This window comes from Giraffa tippelskirchi, chromosome X (genome assembly GCF_054371585.1).
Source record: "Giraffa tippelskirchi isolate mGirTip1 chromosome X, T2T-mGirTip1v1.2.pri, whole genome shotgun sequence".
Lineage (NCBI taxonomy): Eukaryota > Metazoa > Chordata > Mammalia > Artiodactyla > Giraffidae > Giraffa > Giraffa tippelskirchi.
Window position 1 is genome coordinate 133,405,858 of NC_137289.1, and position 21,287 is coordinate 133,427,144.

The window sequence follows — 21,287 nt, forward strand, 5'->3', positions numbered from 1 at the left end:
GGTTCAGTCCCTGGGTCAGGAAGATCCCCTAGAGGAGGAAATTGCAATCCACTCCAGTATTCTTGTCTGAGAAATCCCATGGACAAAGGAGCCTGGTTGGGCTACAGTCCATGCAGTCGCAAAAGTCGGACACAACTGAGCAACTAAACCACCCCACAGATGCACCTGGCTAAACTGAGACACCTGATCCACAGAATCCGTGAGGTAATAAATACTTGATGATGTAGACTGCTTAATTTTAGGTAAGTTAGTTATGTAGTAATAGATAAGACAATGTCAATTTCCCCCAAATTGATAGATAGATTCCATGCAATCCCAACCAAAATCTCAGAAAGATTTTGTTAGAAGTTGTCAAGCTGACTCTAAAATTGATATGGTAAAGCAAGGAACTAGAATAGTCAAAACAGGATTGGAAAAAAAAAACAAAGCTGGAGGACTCACAGTGCCCGATTTCAAGATGTGATATAAAGCTAGAGTAATTAAGTGTGGTATTGGCAAAAAGATAGACCCATAGATCCATGAAATAGAACAGAGAATCCAGAAATAAACCCACATATATATTGTCAATGGATTTTTGACCTAGGCACAAAAGCAAGTTTTACACAGATAATTTCCTCAACAAATGTTGTTGGAACCACTAAACATTCACATGCAAAACAAACAAGAGAACCTCATTGTATACCTCACATCATTTACACAAATAAATTAAGCATAAATTACAGACCTAGATGTAAAATCTAAAGCAATAAAATTTTTAGAATGAAATCTTCGTGACTTTCGTTAGACAAAGAATTCTTATCTCCGACACTAAAAGGACAATCTATAAAAAACTGATAAGTTGGACTCACTAAAACTCTGCTCTTTGAAAAACACTTTTAAGAAAAGGAAACAGACAAACCACAGTCTGAGAAAAATATTTGCAAAATACATATCTGATAAAGGAATTGTAGCAGAATACATAATGTACTCTCAAAACTCAGTAAGAACACAAACAACCCAACTAAAAATGGTCAAAATATTTAAACAGATACTTCACTAAAGAAGATATATGGATGATAAAAAGCACATGAAAAGCTGCTTAACATCATTAGTTATTAGGAAAATGCAAATTAAAACCATAATGAAATATCACTCCATTCCCTCTAGAATGGCTAAGATTAAGATGACTAATAACATCAAGCATAAGGCAAGGATGTGGGGCAACTTGAATTCTTTTTTTTTTTTTTTGACATATTAAATTGTATTTTTAAATTTTTAATTTTTTTCCTATACTTTGTTAGTGGGAATGAAAAATGTTACAGCCACTTTGGGAAAGAATTTGCAAGTTTCTTATAAAGTTGAATATACACTTACAAAGTTAAACATACATAGGCTGAATAATTGCTTTCCAAATGTGCCCACATCCTAACCCCTGGAATTTGTGAAAGTTACTTTACATGGTAAAGGGAACAAGTTGCAGATGTGATTAAATTAAGGCTATTGGGATGAGGAAATAAGTCTGGATTATCTGGATGGGCCTCATGTAATTTCAGTGGTATTTATAAGGACAACACAAGAGAAGTTAGAGTAAGAGGAGAAGGCAATGTGATAATGGAAGCAGATAACTGGAGTGATGAGCATTGAAGATGGAAAAGGAGACCTTCATCCATCCTCCTGTATTCCACCTGAAGAAGGAATACAAGTGGCCACAAAGATGTTAATTCTCTCCCACATTGATCAAAAAATTCAATGCAACCCCAAAGTCTTAGCACAATTTCTTTTGGGTAAAACGTTGACAAATAGATTAATGAAATAGAGAGTTCAGGAGTAAATCTTCACATATATGAACAACTTATTATTATTTTTTAAAACTATTTATTTTGCTGTGCTGGGTCTTTGTTGCTGCGCAGGCTTTTCTCTAGTTGTGGCGAGCAGGGGCTACTCTCTAGTTGCAGTGCATAGACTTTTCTCATTGTGGTGGCTTCTCTTGTTGGGGAGCAGGGCTCTAGGGCTCGAGAGCTTCAGTAGTTGCAGTACATGGATTCAGTCATTGCAACTTGAGGGCTCAGTAGTCCTGGTGCACGGGCTTTAGTTGTGTGCAGCATGTGGAATCTTCCCAGACCAGGAATTGAACCAGTGTTCCTTGCATTGCAAGGTGGATTCTTATCCACTGTACCACCAAGGAAGTCCATGAACAACTTACTTTTTAAAAACAAGGGTGCAAAGGCAATGCAGGGGAGAAAGAATGGCCTTTTCAAAAACTGGTATGTAATTATTCGTTACATACATGCAAAAAAAAAAAAAAAACCCCAAACAAAAGGAACTTGGATCCAAGCCTCACACCACATGGTGAGGACCATATATCAAAACTAATACAGAGTGGATCATAAAATAAATGTAAAACCTATAATTAGAAAACTAGAAGAAGGGCTTCCTGGTGGCTCAGTGGTAAAGAATCCACCTGCCAATGCAAGAGACCTGGTTTGATTTCTGATCTGGGAAGGTCCCACATGCCACAGAGCAGCTAAGCCTGCGAGCCACAACTACTCAGCCTGTGCTCTAGAGCCTGGGAGCTGCAACTACTAAAGCTCTTGACCCCTACAGCCTGTGCTCTCCAACAACAGAAGCCACCACCATGAGAAGCCCACACACCACAACTAAAGAGTAGCCCCCACTTGCTACAACTAGAGAAAAGCCCAAGCAGCAAGGAAGACCCAGCACAGCCAAAAGTAAATACATAAATAAAATTATTTTTAAAAAACTAGAAGAAAACATGGAAAAAACTTTGTGACCTTGAGTTAGGCAAAGATTTCTTAGATAGGACAACAAAAGCATAATCCATTAAAAACCAAACTGATAAACTGTGTGCTGTGCTAAGTCGCTCAGTTGTGTCCGACTCTTTGTGACCCCATGGACTGTAGTCCGCCAGGATCCTCTGTCCTTGGAATTCTCCAAGTAAGAATACTGGAGTAGGGTGCCATTTCCTACTCCAGGGGATCTTCCCAACCCAGGGATCAAACCCAGGTCTCCTGCATTGCAGGCAGATTCTTTACCGACTGAGCCACCAGAGAAGCCCAAACTGATAGACTTCATCAAAATTAAGAACTGCTCTTCCAAAGAGACTTGTGATGAAAAGACAAGCCACAGACTGCGAGAAAATCTCTGCAGAGAGTATATCTGATAAAGGATTTGTATTCAGAGTATATAAAAACTCTCAACACCCCAAAATAAGAAAACAAGTGACCCAATAAAAATATGGCCAAAAGATCTGGCAGGACACTTCACCAAAGAAGATATATGAATGGCAAATAAGCACATGAAAAGATGTTCAACATCATTAGTCCTTGAGAAAATGCATATTAAACTACAGTGAGATGACACTTATCAGAATGGCTAAAATTAAAAAGATTGATGATGTCAAGGAAATGAAAGCCTATATCCACACAAAGACTGTACATAAATGTTCAAAGTAGTAGTTTCATTTGTAATAGCGGCCAAACTGGATACAACTCAAATGTCCATTACAGGTGAATTACTGAACATGGATAAACAAATCGTGGTGTATCCAAACAATGAAATATACTATTCAGATGAGTATGTGCAACAACACAGACAAATCGCCAAATACTTATGTTGAATGAAAGAAGCTAGACAAAAAAAACAGCACATGCTATTTGATTCCACTTATACAGAACTCTAGAAAATGCAAACTAATTTATACTGACAGAAAGCAGATCAGCAGTTGATTACAGATGGGGCTGGGAAAGGCATAAGGCAGGGACTACGGTGGCATGAAGAAACTTATAGGGATGACAGAGTAAGTATTCACTACTTTGTGGTGATGGTTTTATAGGTGTATATGTACATCAAAACTTCTCAAATTGTCCTTTCAATATGTACAATTTATCATATGTCTATTATACCTCAACAAAGCAGTTGAACTTTTAAAAATTAAGATTTGGTAAGATTAAGCAGCAAAAAAAAAAAATTGAGATTTGTGTATTGTGTATTGAGAATATTTTTCCCTGGCCCAATTTTCTATCTGAGGATTATCACCACAGTCATGCTTGACTAGGAACTCATCATTTATTAGTTATTAGAGGCAGAAGAGCAGGGATTAAAAGGCTCAGTTATTTTTCTCCTCTTTGAAAATAATTTATCTTTTTACCTGCAGAATTAAACTTCTTCAGTCAATGCACTTCAAAATTCAGCTACAGTGTTTTGGATTTTAGTAAAGTCAGGAAGGAAATAAATGGAAGATACAACATAAAACTTAACCTTGAAAAATTTTATCATACTGCTTTGTCAATTATCATTGTTGGTCTCTCATCTCAGTCTGGCCTAAATACAATTAAAGTATTATTAATTTCACTAGCATGGAGCTTCAAGTCTAGAATGGGATGATAGAAGAAAACAGAGTTTTGTCAGAAAAGGAATGTCACTCTATAATTCACATTCCAGCTACAATTCCCTGTTCCAGCTATTCTTCACATGCAAAGTGCTAGTGCTAGTGCTAAGTCGCTTCAGTCGTGTCCGACTCTGTGCGACCCCATAGACGGCAGCCCACCAGGCTCCCTCGTCGCTGGGATTCTCCAGGCAAGAACACTGGAGTGGGTTGCCATTTCCTTCTCCAGTGCATGAAAGTGAAAAGGGAAAGTGAAGTTGCTCAGTCATGTCTGACTCTTAGCGACCCCATGGACTGCAGCCCACCAGGCTCCTCTGTCCATGGGATTTTCCAGGCAAGAGTACTGGAGTGGGGTGCCATTGCCTTCTCCGATGCAAAAGCAAACATTTAAGACATTTAAGGAGTCATGTCCCTTTCTGAAAAGACAAATAGTAGCAACAATAATGGCATATGAAAAATTAATCACAGTGAAGCTCCAAATATGGGAAACATTGGTGCGAGGTTCAAGTTCAGTCAGTTTACTTCAGTCACTCAGTCGTGTCCGACTCTTTGCGACCCCATGGACTGCAGCACACCAGGCCTCCCTGTCCATTGCCAACTCCTGGAGTTTACTCAAACTCATGTCCATTGAGTTAGTGATACCATTCAACCATCTCATCCTCTGTTGTCCCCTTCTCCTGCCTTCACTCTTTCCCAGCATCAGGGTCTTTTCAAATGAGTCAGTTCTTCCCATCAAGTGGCCAAAGTATTAGAGTTTCAGCTTCAACATCAGTCCTTCCAATGAATATTCAGGACTGACTTCCTTTAGGATGGACTGGTTTGATCTCCGTGCAGTCCAAGGGACTCTCAAGAGTCTTCCCCAACACCACAGTTCAAAAGCATCAATTCTTTAGCGCTCAGCTTTTTTTATACTCCAACTCTCACATCCATACATGACTACTGGAAAAACCATAGCCTTGACTAGATGGACCTTTGTTGACAAAGTAATGTCTCTGCTTTTTAATATGCTATCTAGGTTGGTCATAACTTTTTTTCCCAGTAGCAAGCGTCTTTTAATTTCGTGGCTGCAGTCACCATCTGCAGTGATTTTGGAGCCCAAGAAAATAGTCTGTCACTGTTTCCATTGTTTCCCCATCTACTTGCCATGAAGTGATGGGACCAGATGCCATGATCATAGTTTTCTGAACATTGAGTTTTAAGCCAACTTTTTCATTCTCCTCATTTACTTTCATCAAGAGGCTCTTTAGTTCCTCTTCACTTTCTGCCATAAGGGTAGTGTCATCTGCATATCTGAGGTTATTGATATTTCTCCCAGCAATCTTCATTCCAGCTTGTGCTTCATCCAGCCCAGCGTTTCTCATGATGTACTCTGCATATAAGTTAAATAAGCAGGGTGACAACATACAGCCTTGACGTACTCCTTTCCCAATTTGGAACCAGTCTGTTGTTCCATGTCCAGTTCTAACTGTTGCTTCCTGACCTGCATACAGGTTTCTCAAGAGGCAGGGCAGGTGGTCTGGTATTCCCATCTCTTTAAGAATTTTCCACAGTTTGTTGTGGTCCATACAATCAAAGGCTTTGGCACAGTCAATAAAGCAGAAGTAGATGTTTTTCTGGAATTCTCTTGCTTTTTCGATGATCCAACGGATGTTGGCAATTTGATCTCTGGTTCCTCTGCCTTTTCTAAATCCACCTTGGACATCTGGAAGGTCACAGTTCACGTATTGTTGAAGCCTGGCTTGGAGAATTTTGAGCATTACTTTACTAACGTGTGAGATGAGTGCAATTGTGCAGTAGTTTGAGCATTCTTTGGCACTGCCTTTCTTTGGGAGTGGAATGAAAACTGACCTTTTCCAGTTCTGTGGCCACTGCTGTTTTCCAAATTTGCTGGCATATTGCGTGCAGCACTTTCACAGCATCATCTTCTAGGATATGAAATAGCTCAACTGGAATTCCATCACCTCCACTAGCTTTGTTCATAGTGATGCTTCCTAAGCCCCATTTGACTTCAAATTCCAGAATGTCTGGCTCTAGGGTGGTGATCACACCATCGTGATTATCTGGGTTGTGAAGATCTTTTTTGTATAATTCTTCTGTGTATCCTTGCCACCTCTTCTTAATATCTTCGGCTTCTGTTAGGTCCATACCATTTCTATCCTTTATTGTGCCCATCTTTTCATGAAATGTTCCCTTGATAGCTCTAATTTTCTTGAAGAGATCTCTAGACTTTACCATTCTATTGTTTTTCTCTATTTCTTGCACTGATCGCTGAAGAAGGCTTCCTTTTCTCTCCTTGCTTTTCTTTGGAACTCTGCATTCAAATGGGTATATCTTTCCTTTTCTCTTTGCCTTTCACTTCTCTTTGGACTTCCCTCGTGGCTCAGAGGGTGAAGCGTATGCCTACAATGCAGGAGACCTGGATTCAAGCCCTGGGTCAGGAAGATCTCCTGGAGAAGGAAATGACAACCCACTCCAGTATTCTTGCCTGGAAAATCCCATGGACGGAGGAGCCTGAGCCTGCCTGGTAGGCTCCTCTCTGTCCATGGGATCGCAAAGAGTCAGACACGACTGAGCGACTTCACTTTTTCTCTTTATTCACAGCTTTTTGTAAGACCTCCTCAGACAATCATTTTGCCTTTTTGCATTTCTTTTTCTTGAGGATGGTCTTGATCCCTGCCTCCTGTACAATGTCACGAACCTCTGTCCATATTTCTTCAGGCACTCTGTCTATCAGATCTAATCCCTTGAATCTATTTGTCACTTCACTGTATAATCATAAGGGATTTGATTTAGGTCATACCTGAATGGTCTAGTGGTTTTCTTCAATTTAAGGTTCAAGTTAATGTTCTTTTATTTTTGCTTATGGATCTTCAATTGTTCAAGCACCATTTGTTGAGAAGACTATTCTTCCTTCATTGAATTGCTTTTGCAATTTGTAAAAAGAAATCAAGTTTGGTGTATTTATTTTATTTCTGGGTTCTATCTTGTTCTGTCGATCTATATGTCTATTCCTCCACCAATATCACACTGTCTTTATTACTGTGGCTATCTAGTATGTTAACATCAGGTGGAGGTATAAATTCCCACTTTATTCCTGTTTTTCAAAGTGTAGCTATTCTAGTTCCTTTGCCTTTGCATATAACTTTTAGAATAAGCTTATTCATATCTACACAAAAATCTTTCTGGGATTTTGATGGGAATTGTGTTAAGCCTGTATATCAACTTAGAAATAACTGATACTTTTACTATATTGTCTGCCCATTCATGAACACAGCGTGTCTCTCCATTTATTTAAATCCTTGATTTCTTTCATCCATATTTAAAAATTTTTTTAGCATACAGATTATTTACATGATTTTTTTAGATTTGTACCTGGGTGGGGCTATTTTTGGTAGTGATTTTAGGTGGTATTCTTTTTCAGTTTCCATATGCTTATTGCTAGTATGCAGAAATAGATTGATTTCAGGGTATTCATCTTATACTCTGAAAACTTGTTGAACTCACTGGTTTTATAAGTTCTTGTTTTTTTTTGGTAGATTCCTTGGGATTTTCTATGTAGACAATCATGCCGTCTGCAAACAGGAATAGTTTTCATTCTTTCTGATACGTAAACATCTTACTTCTTTTTATTGTTTTTATTGCACTGGCTAGGACTCACAGTGCTATGTTGAATAAGAATGGTGGAAGTGGACATCCTTGCCTCGTTCCTGACCCTAGGGAGAAAGCATTCAATTTTTTACTCTTAAGTATGATGTTAGCTGGGGGCTTCCCTGGTGTCTCCGACAGCAAAGAATCTACCTGCAATGTAGGAGACCCAGGTTCGATCCCTGGGTGGGGAAGATTCCCTGGAGAAGGGAATGGCTACCCAGTCTGGTATTATTGCCTGGAGAACTTCATGGACAGAGGAGCCTAGTGGGCTACAGTCCATGGGATTGCAAAGAGTCAGTCACGACTGAGCAACTAACACTTTTCACTTATAATGTTAGCTATAGGTTTTTTTTTAAATAAATTTTTTTCAATGCTCTTTATCAAGGTAAGGAAGTTCCCTTACATTGCTAGTTTGCTGAGAGTGTTTATTATGAATGAGTGTTTAATTTTGTTAAATGCTTTTTCTGCATCCATTATATTATCAGGTGATTATTCTACTTTAGCCTGTTGATATGATTTTAAATATTTTACCTTTACATCATGGAATAAACCCCACTTGGTTATGGTGTATATACTTCTTTTTGTATATTGCAGGATTTGATTTGCTAAAATTTTTTGAAGATTTTTGTGTCTAAGTTTATGAATGATGCTATTCTATAGTTTTATTTTTATACTGCTTTGGTCTGGTTTGGGTATTATTATATTGTCCTCAAAATGAGTTAGAAAGTATTCCCTCCTCTTTAACTTTCTGAAAGAATTTCTGTACATTAGTGCTAAAACTCAAAGAATTTTAAAGCTGGAAGGCACCGATGAAATCACTGATTACTGACTGGGACCTTGATTTGACTACAGGGACACCAGTGTGTGTGTGTGTGTGTGTGTGTGTGTGTGTGTGTGTGTGTGTGTGTGTGTGTGTGTGTGTGTGTGTGAGTGTGTGTGTGTGTGTGTGTGTGTGTGTGTGTGTGTGTGTGTGTGTGTGTGTGTGTGTGTCTGTTAGTTGCTTAGTTGTGTCCGACTCTTTGCAACCCCATAGACTTTAGCCCACCAGGCCCCTCTGTCCATGGGATTCTCCAGGCAAGAACACTGGAGTGGGTTGCCATTTCCTTCTCCACAAGGAACTATAGAAAGAAAGAAAGTGAAGTCGCTCAGTCGTGTCTGACTCTTCGCGACCCCATGGACTGTAGCCTACCAGGCTCTTCCATCCATGGAATTTTCCAGGCAAGAGTACTGGAGTGGGTTGCCATTTCCTTCTCCAACAGGGACACCAGAGACCTCATTTTTTTCTCTCCAGGTAACCAAATTCAATTGCATATTTCTATACCTTGGAGGATTACAAAGGAATTAAAGTGACTATTCTTGACACAGAATAGAAAGAAGATAGTATGTTCAGAAGGAGCTGAAAAGTCATTTCTTAACTAAGTTGATATTTGTTCTCTTTATTGCACTATAAAACCAGGAAATGACAAATAAATTCAAATGTTGAGGAAAGAACAAACCAAAGCAGTAAGAGCTGGTCCTTGGTTGGTTTTCCCCAGAAGCTGACTCTGAGGCAAGGACTTCAGTGCAAGTAGCTTATTTAGAAGGTATAAAAACAAACAAATCCCTCAGTAGGAGAATGAGGAAGTTATTGGGAAGGTAAGACATGGAAGGCAGGGCAGCCAACAGAGTGAATTATTAAGTCTATTGCCACTATGGGTGACTGGAACTTAATCGTGCTGTGGAAAATGTGAGAACCAGTTTAAGGCACACACACCTCAGTGACCCCACCAAAGACAGAAGGAGCTGGGATATTTATATACCAAGTTCTTTCAGGCATTGACTCAGTCTCACTCTTGAGACTCTCAGGCATTAATTGCCTGGCACTTCTGGCCTGCTATGTAAAAATCAGCAGCAGAATGCCCTAAACAAAGGTCAGCCTGCTTACCAAACAAAAACCAAACACATAAACAAACAAAACAAAAGCAACAGTTTTACCTGTTGGTCCCAGTATTTATTATTTTTCTTAATTCACTCTTTTCTTCTTTTTCTGGTTCTTCATCTCTCTATAATGACAATTCTCAAAATTACATTCTCCCCAGTTTACGTTTAAAAAGTTGTTTACCATTAGTACCCTGCAGTGGTCTTCCTAATGATGCTCTTAAATATGAATACACAATTTGATGAATAAGAAGAAAAAAGGTGGTTAGGGCTTGGTAAATTGGAAGTTAGGCTGTGTTCACAAAAGTGGTAAAGGCAAGGGGATACATGGAGGACATCTACAGCATTTGCCATGGCTGCGGAGGGGGATCACACTTCGGAGACAGTGAAATTACCTTACAGAGAAAGATTTGTGTGATTTTATTAGGAAAATATGAATATCATGGGACTTTCCTGGTGGTCCAGTGGTTAAGACGCCATGTTTCCAATGCAGGAGGTGTGGGTTCTATCCCTGGTTGGGGAACGAAGATCTCACATGCCCCTTGATATGGCCAAAAGAAAGAAAATGAATATCATGATTTAATTTATTCCAAAATTACTCAAACTACAGAAATATATTTCTGGGAGTGACCTGTAAAATTTTTGTCAAAAAAAATATCCCTTTGATGCTATGCCTTCAGAAATAATCTGTGAAGGCAATAAGGGACTGGCAATGCATAGTCTTTGCACAGAGCATTTTTATTCACTTTAAATTAATACAAACCTGAATATCATCATCTGATCCTATGTAGCATGTTAAAAGAATCACATCAACTTACATGCACTGCATGAGAAAGTACTCTGAATGAGGAAAAAGTAATGGATTGTGTGCTGAGAATAACCTATGGATTAATATTTAAAGTTTCTCAAGAGATGATATCATAATAAAACTCCCTGGGACAGAGAGTATAATGGCATTAGTCATAGATTTCCAGAAATGCTGATCCAACATCTTTTAACACTGGAGTATTTTTTTTTTATTTATAGGAAGTTGTAGTAATTATTGATCCAAAATATGCTCAGGCTGTGTTTGATTCTTTCTTAATACTCCATGACAGAATGGTATAATTTTTGGTATTTATTTTTTTAGTCTGGTAGCTAACCATCATTGATATTTTCACTTTTAGAAGTTTTTCATATCTCTGCAAATGTTGGAGAATATAATTTGACAGGTTAATTTTAATGCCAATGATTGTCAAAATTTAATATTACCAGGGAGAAATGAATATTCACTTTTCCAAAAATACAGAAGGAAATGACTTCTCTTGGAGAACTTTAAAAAATTATACATATGAATATTTTAAACTTAATGTCATTCCTATGAATCATAGCTGAATATAATACTGTAAATTTATAGAGAGGGGTTGAAACTTTTTGGTATTTGGGCAATTTTCATTCTTTCTTTATCTTTCTGGTCCACAAATCTGAGCATCTCACCTTACTTCCAAACAAAGATTGAATAGTGGAGGTGAGGTAAATTCTTGTTACTAAAACCTCATTAATTTTATAAACATAATATATATATGTAAAACAATCACTATACACTATGAAAATAAGCCACAAAACTATTCTAAATAAAATCACACTTTAAATAATTTAGCCTAGTACTTTTTATGAACAGGAAGCCTTGATGTTTGATTTAAAACAAATCAACAGTTTTTTGAGTTGTTAGTATTATTCTAGAAATAATTAGTATTGGTGGCTCAGATGGTAAAGAATCCACCTGCAATTCAGGAGACACAGGTTTGATCCCTGGGTAAGGAAGAGCCCCTGGAGAAGGGAGCAGCTACCCATTCCAGTATTCTTGCCTGGAGAATTCCATGGACAGAGGAGCCTGGCAGGCTACAGTCCATGGGATTGCGAAGAGTCGGACATGACTGAGAGACTAACACTTTCAAGGAGACTGTATTATTGCTTCATCATGGGAAAAAGCTACAGAGAGCATCAAGTCCTAAAATCTTATTATTCTGTGTCCTTTTTTAAACTTAAGATTCTGATTTTTTTTTTTTTTTGGCCATACCACCTGCCTGGCAGGATCTTAGTTCCTCAACCAGGGATCAAACCCCAGCCTCAGCAATGAAAGCACTGAGTTCTAACCACTGGACTGCCAGGGAATTCCCAGTTTCTGAACATTCAAATCATGTAATCAATTTCCCCCCTTTTCTTTCTAAAAAATCCTTTACTGTTGAGTTCCTATAAACTGTTCCTATAAAATTTGCAATCACTGTCAGTGGTGTTTGTTAATGTATTAGCTTTGAAAAGCAAACAGAGGTTTCTACACAAGTGGTTATGCAGTTAATAATTTCTTCAGGAAGGCATTGCTGCACTACTTCTATGCTATTATCAAGAGTCCCTCTGTCAGTTAATATATATTTCACATATAAGACCTAACACTTTTGCAGATGCCTCCCGAGTTGGTGACCAAGCTAATGCTATAGAGGGAAGTATAACAATTTGTCCCTCAAGAAGATTCCGTCAGTTACCTGAAAATAATGTAAGTCCTTAAAAATTACTTCATATTTTTATAGCATCCTATTCAGGAGCTGACTGTGGCTCAGATCATGAACTCCTTATTGCCAACTTCAGACTGAAATTGAAGAAAGTAGGGAAAACCACTAGACCATTCAGGTATGACCTAAATCAAATCCCTTACAATTATACAGTAGAAGTGACAAATAGATTTAAGGGACTAGATCTGATAGACAGAGTGCCTGATGAACTATGGACGGAGGTTTGTGACACTGCACAGGAGACAGGGATCAAGACCATCCCCAAGAAAAAGAAATGCAAAAAAGCAAAATGGCTGTCTGAGGAGGCCTTACAGATAGTATGAAAAGAAGAGAAGCGAAAAGCAAAGGAGAATAGGGAAGATATACCCATTTGAATGCAGAGTTCCAAAGAAAAGCAAGGAGAGAAAAGGAAGCCTTCCTCGGTGATCAGTGCAAAGAAATAGAGGAAAACAATAGAATGGGAAAGACTAGAGATCTTTTCAAGAAAATTAGAGATACCGAGGGAACATTTCATGCAGAGATGAGCTCAATAAAGGACAGAAATGGTAGGGACCTAACAGAAGCAGAAGATATTAAGAAGAGGTGGCAAGGATACACAGAAGAACTGTACAAAAAAAATCTTCATGACCCAGATAATCATGATCATGTGATCACTCACCTAGAGCCAGACATTCTGGAATGTGAAGTCAAGTGGGGCTTAGGAAGCATCACTATGAACAAAGCTAGTGGAGGTGATGGAATTCCAGTTGAGCTATTTCAAATCCTAGAAGATGATGCTGTGAAAGTGCTGCACTCAATATGCCAGCAAATTTGGAAAATTCAGAAGTGGCCACAGGAATGGAAAAGGTCAGTTTTTATTCCAATACCAAAGAAAGGCAGTGCCAAAGAATGCTCAAACTACCACACAATTGAACTCATCTCACATGCTAGTAAAGTAATGCTCAAAATTCTCCAAGCCAGGCTTCAACAATACATGAACCACGAACTTTGAGATGTTCAAGCTGGTTTTAGAAAAGGGAGAGAAACCAGAGATCAAATTGCCAACATCCGCTGGATCATCGAAAAAGCAAGAGAATTCCAGAAAAACATCTATTTCTGCTTTATTGGTTTTTATGGCTTTCTGCCAAAGCCTTTGACTGTGTGGATCACAAGAAACTGTGGAAAATTCTGAAAGAGATGGGAATACCAGACCATCTGACCTGCCTCTTGAGAAACCTGTATGCAGGTCAGGAAGGAACAGTTAGAACTGGACATGGAACAACAGACTGGTTCCAAATTGGGAAAGGAGTATGTCAAGGCTGTATATTGTCACCCTACTTATTTAACCTACATGCAGAGTACATCATGAGAAACGCTGGGCTGGATGAAGCACAAGCTGGAATGAAGATTGCTGAGAGAAATATCAATAACCTCAGATATGCAGATGACACCACCCTTATGGCAGAAAGTGAAGAGGAACTAAAGAGCCTCTTGATGAAAGTGAAAAAGGAGAATGAAAAAGTTGGCTTAAAACTCAACATTCAGAAAACTAAGATCATGGCATCCGGTCCCATTACTTCATGGCAAATAGATGGGGAAACAGTGGAAACAGTGACAGACTTTATTTTCTTGGACTCCAAAATCACTGCAGATGGTGACTGCAGCCATGAAATTAAAAGACGCTTACTCCTTGGAAGGAAAGTTATGACCAACCTAGATAGCATATTAAAAACCAGAGACATTATTTTGCCAACAAAGGTCCACCTAGTCAAAGCTATGGTTTTTCCAGTGGTCATGTGTGGATGTGAGAGTTGGAGTATAAAGAAAGCTGAGCACTGAAGAATTGATGCTTTTGAACTGTGGTGTTGGAGAAGACTCTTGAGAGTCCCTTGGACTGCAAGGAGATCCAACCAGTCCATCCTAAAGGAGATCAGTCCTGGGTGTTCATTGGAAGGACTGATGTTGAAGCTGAAACTCCAATACTTTGGCCACCTGATGTGAAGAGCTGACTCATTTGAAAGGACCCTGATGATGGGAAAGATTCAAGGGAGGAGGAGAAGGGGATGACAGAGGATGAGATGGTTGGATGGCATCACTGACTCATTGGACATGAGTTTGAATAACCTCTGGGAGTTGGTGATGGACAGGGAGGCCTGGTGTGCTGCAGTCCATGGGGTCACAAAGAGTTGGACATGACTGAGCGACTGAATTCAACTAATTCAGGCATATAATAAACGTTCAGTATATATATCTGCTGAATTGGTATTTTTGTTATCGTCATTGTTGTTGATAATAAAGAATGAGTCTCAAGATGTACCTACCAATTTACAGGGAATACACAGGGTGGAAGAACATGTTAAGCTATGCCATCGGAATTCAATCAGCAAAATCCAGATCATGGGAGATGCTAGAGATAAATGATCCAGTTTTGACAACAAATTGTAAGAAGGAGAAAAAAAGGGTGAGTGGGGAACCTACAGATTAAAAAGAGGTAACAGCCATATAAAAATAATAAGCAAAACTAAACCATAGTGTTTATGGATGCATACTTCGGTGGTGAAATTATAAAGTAATGAAATGGTTACCATAAAAGTCACAAGTATGGTTACTCTCAGGAGAAGGGGAGCAGTTAGAGAGCCTCTGAAGTGGTTAGCCATGGTTCTTTTTCTGACATGGATTGTGGTTACAAAAGTGTCTTGGCGTCCAATAATTCATTAAACTGTGTATCAGTCATATAGCTTTCTATTGATGTGTTATATTTAACAATGAAAAAGTTTAAGAAATAAAGAAGAAAGACATATATTTTCAAGTTAGTTTCCAACGTGATTCCATAACACAGAGTTGAGAAGATACGTCCAATAGCACAACATTGTATAGTATTTCCATTAGACAGAAAAAATAAATAACAGCAAGGTCACAGATCACAGTAAAATAACTAGGAAGTGATGAGTTTTGAGTAACTAACTGTGCTTTTAGTATCATAGTTTATTTAATTATAAACCTATACATAATAGTTTACTTAATTGTAAGCCTATACATTTAATTTTTAATAATGGCTATATTTACCAACCGGTTTATGAACTTCCTGGAAATTTAACAACCAGCTTGAGCAAGACAAGTATGAGCTGCTCTGGCACACTCCTGTCTGCATCCAAACAATTCTCTTGCTTTCTTGTATTTTTTAAAAAAAACTTTAGTTTTTAAAATCAAATATATACTCGCAGAGTTTTAGAAGTCAAAGAGTTCTACAATGATTGCTGTAAAATCCACTAGACCACTCCTCTTTTTTCCATTTTCTGATTCATAGAGGCAACCATTTCAATTCTTTTATTGGATTCTGTCTTCACATGGCTGTCTTCTTATACAGACGCCAGTCCTATTGCTTTAGGGGCCCACCCTATTCTAGGATGACCTCATCTTAAGTAATTACATCTGCAACAACTCTGTTTCCAAATAAGGTCACATTCTGAGGTACTGGGACTTCAACATATATATTCTGGGGAAGAAGATGGGATACAGTTCAACCCATAACAGTGGGAAAGGGATTTGATGTTTTAATTGTCTTAAACAGATTTTCACCCAATTCTTTCTCCTTCACTTCACTTTCACTTCCAAAAATAACCCGTTAGCTGTTGCCATTTCCCAAGTCTTTTAGGGGTCGCATGGTGTAAACTGGTTTGCTTCTTAGCTTTCCTTAGTCTAAGATACAGTTTTCTTAGATATGTTATGTCAACTATGTCAAAAACTCATGTTTCATAACTAACAAAATTTTTTCACTGCTTTCTCTTTATCACTGAAAGTTTATGCCTTAAAAAATCTTTTTACTGTTATTTTAGTGGGGTTTGTGGGGGGAGAAGAGACTAAGATAGATATTCAAGCCAGCATTTTTAGTCAGAAGTCCTTCTATGTGTATCTTAACTCTCTCCTCAAAGGATGCCTTCTTTCTTAATTCTTTTGCATCTCAAACCACAACAAAACTTTTTAGGGAAAGAGTTTCTCTAACCTCTATATATGTGAATACTGGCAGGATAAGAGAGATGGGGTAGGGAGAGAGAACCAGATTTGGCTGATTTAAACTCATATTCTATGATACCACTCAGCCTCCATGAAGTGGATAAACTAGAATCATATGTGAAACGAATCGCCAGTCCAGTTTCGACGCATGATACAGGGTGCTCAGGGCTGGTGCACCGGGATGACCCAGAGGGATGGGATGGGGAGGGAGGTGGGAGGGGGGTTCTGCAAGGGGAACACATGTACACCCATGGTGGATTCATGTCAATGTATGGCAAAACAAATAGAATATTGTTAAGTTAAAAAAAAAAGAATCAATATAGTACTCACCACTCAAAAAGAGAATGGCTGGAAAGCAATCTGACAATGCATATGAACAGCTATAAAAATGTTTAAAACTTCTGATGCAGTAGGTAGTGCAATTCAAGGCATTTTATCCTAAGGAGATAATTCAACAGAATTAGATGACAATGTGTGGACTCTTACTTATGAGAAAATGATACACTAAATATTCTGAAAAACCATCCCACTGCAAAAACCACAGAAACCCTAGATAAAATAAAATAAAAAATCTTTTAAAAGGATAGTTGAACTTGTAAGGAGGAAAATCCTCGGGAGTGAAAAATAAAGAGGGAGCTACAAACTAGCATGGTAAATGACTGATGACCCTGAGCACATCTGTCACTCTGAGGAACCTAAAGTTTCAGGTTTTAATGACCTCATGTATGTGGGAGACAAGATCCTGGGCTCAGACAGGTTGGGACTGAGACCTCTGCATAAAGCCAGCCTCTCAAAGGACAATGAGGTGAAATAAAATGGGGAGAGAAAAGACAGAATGTGGGACAATCTTCTTCAGTATAATTGAAGAGCACAGAATACAAAGAGAAAATCTTTAAAGTTTCAAGAGAGAAAAGAGAGAGCATCTAGAAGTCACAACTACTAGATTGGCAGCAACAGGGGAACAACAACTTCAGACTGCTGAGAGAAAAACCATTGTCAATGTAGACTTTGATAACTACTGAAATTATGCATTTAATAATATTTAAGAATAAGGGTGAAATGAGGACATTTTCAGAAAACAAAAAACTGAGTTATCAATAAAAGATGTGCATTAAAGGAACTTTTAAGAGTATTCATCAGGACAAAGAAAAATGATCTCAGGAAAAAGTCTGAGATTTATAAAACAACAATGATGTCTAATTTGGAGGTTAAAAACAAGGTGGTGCTAAAATATTGGATAACAATAACTTTTAAGACAAGGGGATGGTGATTAGCATTCTAAGACCTTTGGATAATTTGGTAAAGGGAGTGGAGATTTAGGTTTCAAGTACACATGATAAACTTTAAGAGTAATCACTAAGAATAAAAATGTTATAAATTCCAAAATAATAGAGTGTGAAAATGTGGAATCAAAAGGACAATCTGAAAGAAAACAGGAAAAGGGAGAAAAGACAGAAAAATCAGGACAGATAACACAAAATAAAATGGTAAACATAATTCCATATATCAACAATTAATTAAAATACCAATAAAGTATAACTTTAAAACCACCAGTTAAAAGCCTTAAACTGTTTAACTTGTTTAAAACCACCAGTTAAAATCCTTAGATTGGATTAAAACAAAACAAAACTAACCAATCCATGTATTTGCTGTTATCCTAGAGTAAACCTAGGTTTCAGTGGTAAAGAATCCGCCTTCCAACACAGGAAATGTTGAGTGCAAACCCTTGGGAAGATCCCCCGAAGAAGGAAATGGCAACCTACTCCAGGATTCTTGCTTGGGAAATCCCATGGACAGAGGACCCTGGCAGGCTGCAGTCCTAAGGGTCGCAAAAGAGTCAGACACGACTTTACAACTAAACAAGAGTAAATCTAAAACACAAAGACATGGTATATCAGAATAATTAATGCTAGCTGCTCTAACAAACCACTCCTAGGATCCCTGGGGCTTAACGCAACAAAGTTTATTTCTTGCTCACATCACAGTTCATCAGGTCAGGGTGCTGCTGTGACTGTTCCTTCTTCAATCAGTGACACAGCAATCTAAGATCTTTCAATCCTAGTTCTACAATTTTGGAGTTTATTTTTTGCTCTGAGCCATATGAGCTCAGTTGTGTCCATCTCTTTGGAACTCCATGGACTTAGTCCATGGAATTCTCCAGGCCAGAATACTGGAGGAAATCAGTCCTGAATATTCATTGGCAGGACTGATGCTGAAGCTGAAACTCCAATACTTTGGCCACCTGATGCGAAGAACTGACTCATTTGAAAAGACCCTGATGTTGGGAAAGATTGAAGGCAGGAGGAGAAGGGGACGACAGTGGATGAGATGGTTGGATGGCATCACTGACTCAATGGACATGAGTTTGAGTAAACTCCGGGAGTTGGTGATGGACAGGGGGGCCTGGCATGCTGCAGTCCATGGGGTTTCAAAGAGTTGGACACGACTGAGCGACTGAACTGAACTGAGCCATATGAGCAGGGGAAAGAGAGCATCAAAGACCATGCATAACATTTTGGGGACCAATCTTAGAAGGGGTATACATCACTTCTGCCAACATTCCTCTGGTGGTCCCAAAATAACTGTAAAAAGATTTGGGAAATGTATCTTGTGTTCACAGGAAGAGGAAATGGGATTAGTGAACATCTAGCCAGTCTCTGACATAAAAATGTTGAAAATAAGAACAGATGCAAAAGGATATGCCAGGAAGACACTAACCAGAAAAACACTAGAGTAGCTCTGTTCATAATGGGCAAATCTTCAAAGAAAAATGTATTATTAGGAATAAAGATAGTAACTACATGATAATAATAGATTCAGTTCATCAGGAAGTGATGCAGTTTCTGAAATTATATATATATACCTAATGATATCTTCAGGAGATTCCTAGGTGGCTTGCTGGTAAAGAATCCAGCTGCCAATGCAGGAGACACAGGAGATGCAGGTTCGATCCCTGGGTTGGGAAGTTCCCTGGAGAAGGAAATTGCAACCCACTTCAGTATTCTTGTCAGGGAAAATTCTGTGGACAAAGGAGCCTGGAGGGCTACAGTCCATGGGGTCACAGAGTTGGACACAACAGAGCAACTGAGCATGCACACACGCAAATAAAATTCACAGACTTATGAGGAAAAACCAGCAAGTCTACCACCATCATAGGCTATAACACATATGTCTCTCAGTAACCGACGTCATACAGAACAGAAATTAGTAGCATAGTATAGAGAATATAAATAAATTAACAAGCTTGATCAAAAGGACATGTATAGAATGTTGTACCTATCTATAGAGTATGTGCATTTTTCTTCAGAGTACAAATAAGACCTATAAAAACTGACCATATACTTGGTTATAAAGGCAGTCTCAACAGGTTTCCCAGAATCAGTATCATACAAATCATGTTTTCTGATTACAGTGCAATTGAGTTAAAAATAGCAGAAAGATAACCAAATGGAAAAATACCATGTATGAAGATGTTCACTCTAGTGTTAATTGCCTACAATAGTGAAAATTAGAATCACTGAAATATCCAATGATATGAGTATGATTAAGTAAATTATGCCTTATCAATCCAATGGGGTATCATGGGCCATTAAAAATTATTTTTTAAAAATAGACCATGTTTAAGATATAATATTAAGTGAATATTTTAGAATCTTTATGTTACTTATGATTACAACCATGTGAAAATGTGTGGATTTAGACAGATTGGAACGATATGAGCAAGTGAAAACAGTTGTTATAGTGATGAGATTATATGTAATGCTACTTTAAAATCTATTTTATTATTATTTTTATTATTGGCTGTGCAACTTGTGAGATTTTAGTTCCCTGACCAGAGATTGAACCCAGGCCTTTGGCAGTGAAAGTGCTGAGTCCTAACCACTGGATCACCAGGGAATTTCCAAATTTTTTTTATCTTTTATTTTTTGTGTTAGTTTCAGGTGTACAATAAAGTGATTCAGTTATCCATTATGGAGAAGGAAATGGTAACCAACTCCAGTATTCTTGCCTGGAAAATCCCATGGACAGAGTTGCCTGGCAGGCTACAGTCCATGGGGTGACAAAGGGTTGGACACGACTGAGTGACTTTCATATTATCCATTATAGGTTGTTATAAGATATTGAGTATAGTTCCTTGTGTTATACAGTAGGTCCTTGTTGTTTAACTATTTTATATATAGTACTGTGTATATGTTAATCCCAAACTCCTAATTTATTTTAAAATAGACCGCATTTAAAATAGATTCTAAATTTTCACTTTATATGTTACTCATGATTACAACTATGTGAAATTATGTGTGTATTTAGACAGATCAGGAGGGTATGAGTAAATGAAAACAGTTACTATATTATAGAGATGAGATTATATGTAATTCTACTTCTTAAAATAATTTTATTTTTGGCTGTGTTGGGTCTCTTGCTGCCTGGGCTTTTCTCTGGTTGCTGTGAGTGGCGGCTACTCTCTAGTTGCGGTGCACGTGTTTCTTATTGTGGTGGCTTCTCCTGTTACCGAGCACAGGCTCTAGAGCACGTGGGCTCAGTAGTTGAGGCTTCTGGGCTCTAGAGTACAGCCTCAGTAGTTAGGGCACAAGGGCTTAGTTGCTCCTTGGCATGTGGAATCTTCCTGGACCAGGGATTGAACTTGTGTCCCCTGCATTGGCAGGCGGATTCTTTCCCACTAAGCTGCCAGGGAAGCCCTATAACTCTACTTTTAAAACAATTTTTTGTGATGTGATTACATTGTGTGTTAGTCGCTCAGTCATGTCCGAATCTTTGCAACCCCATGCACTGTAGCC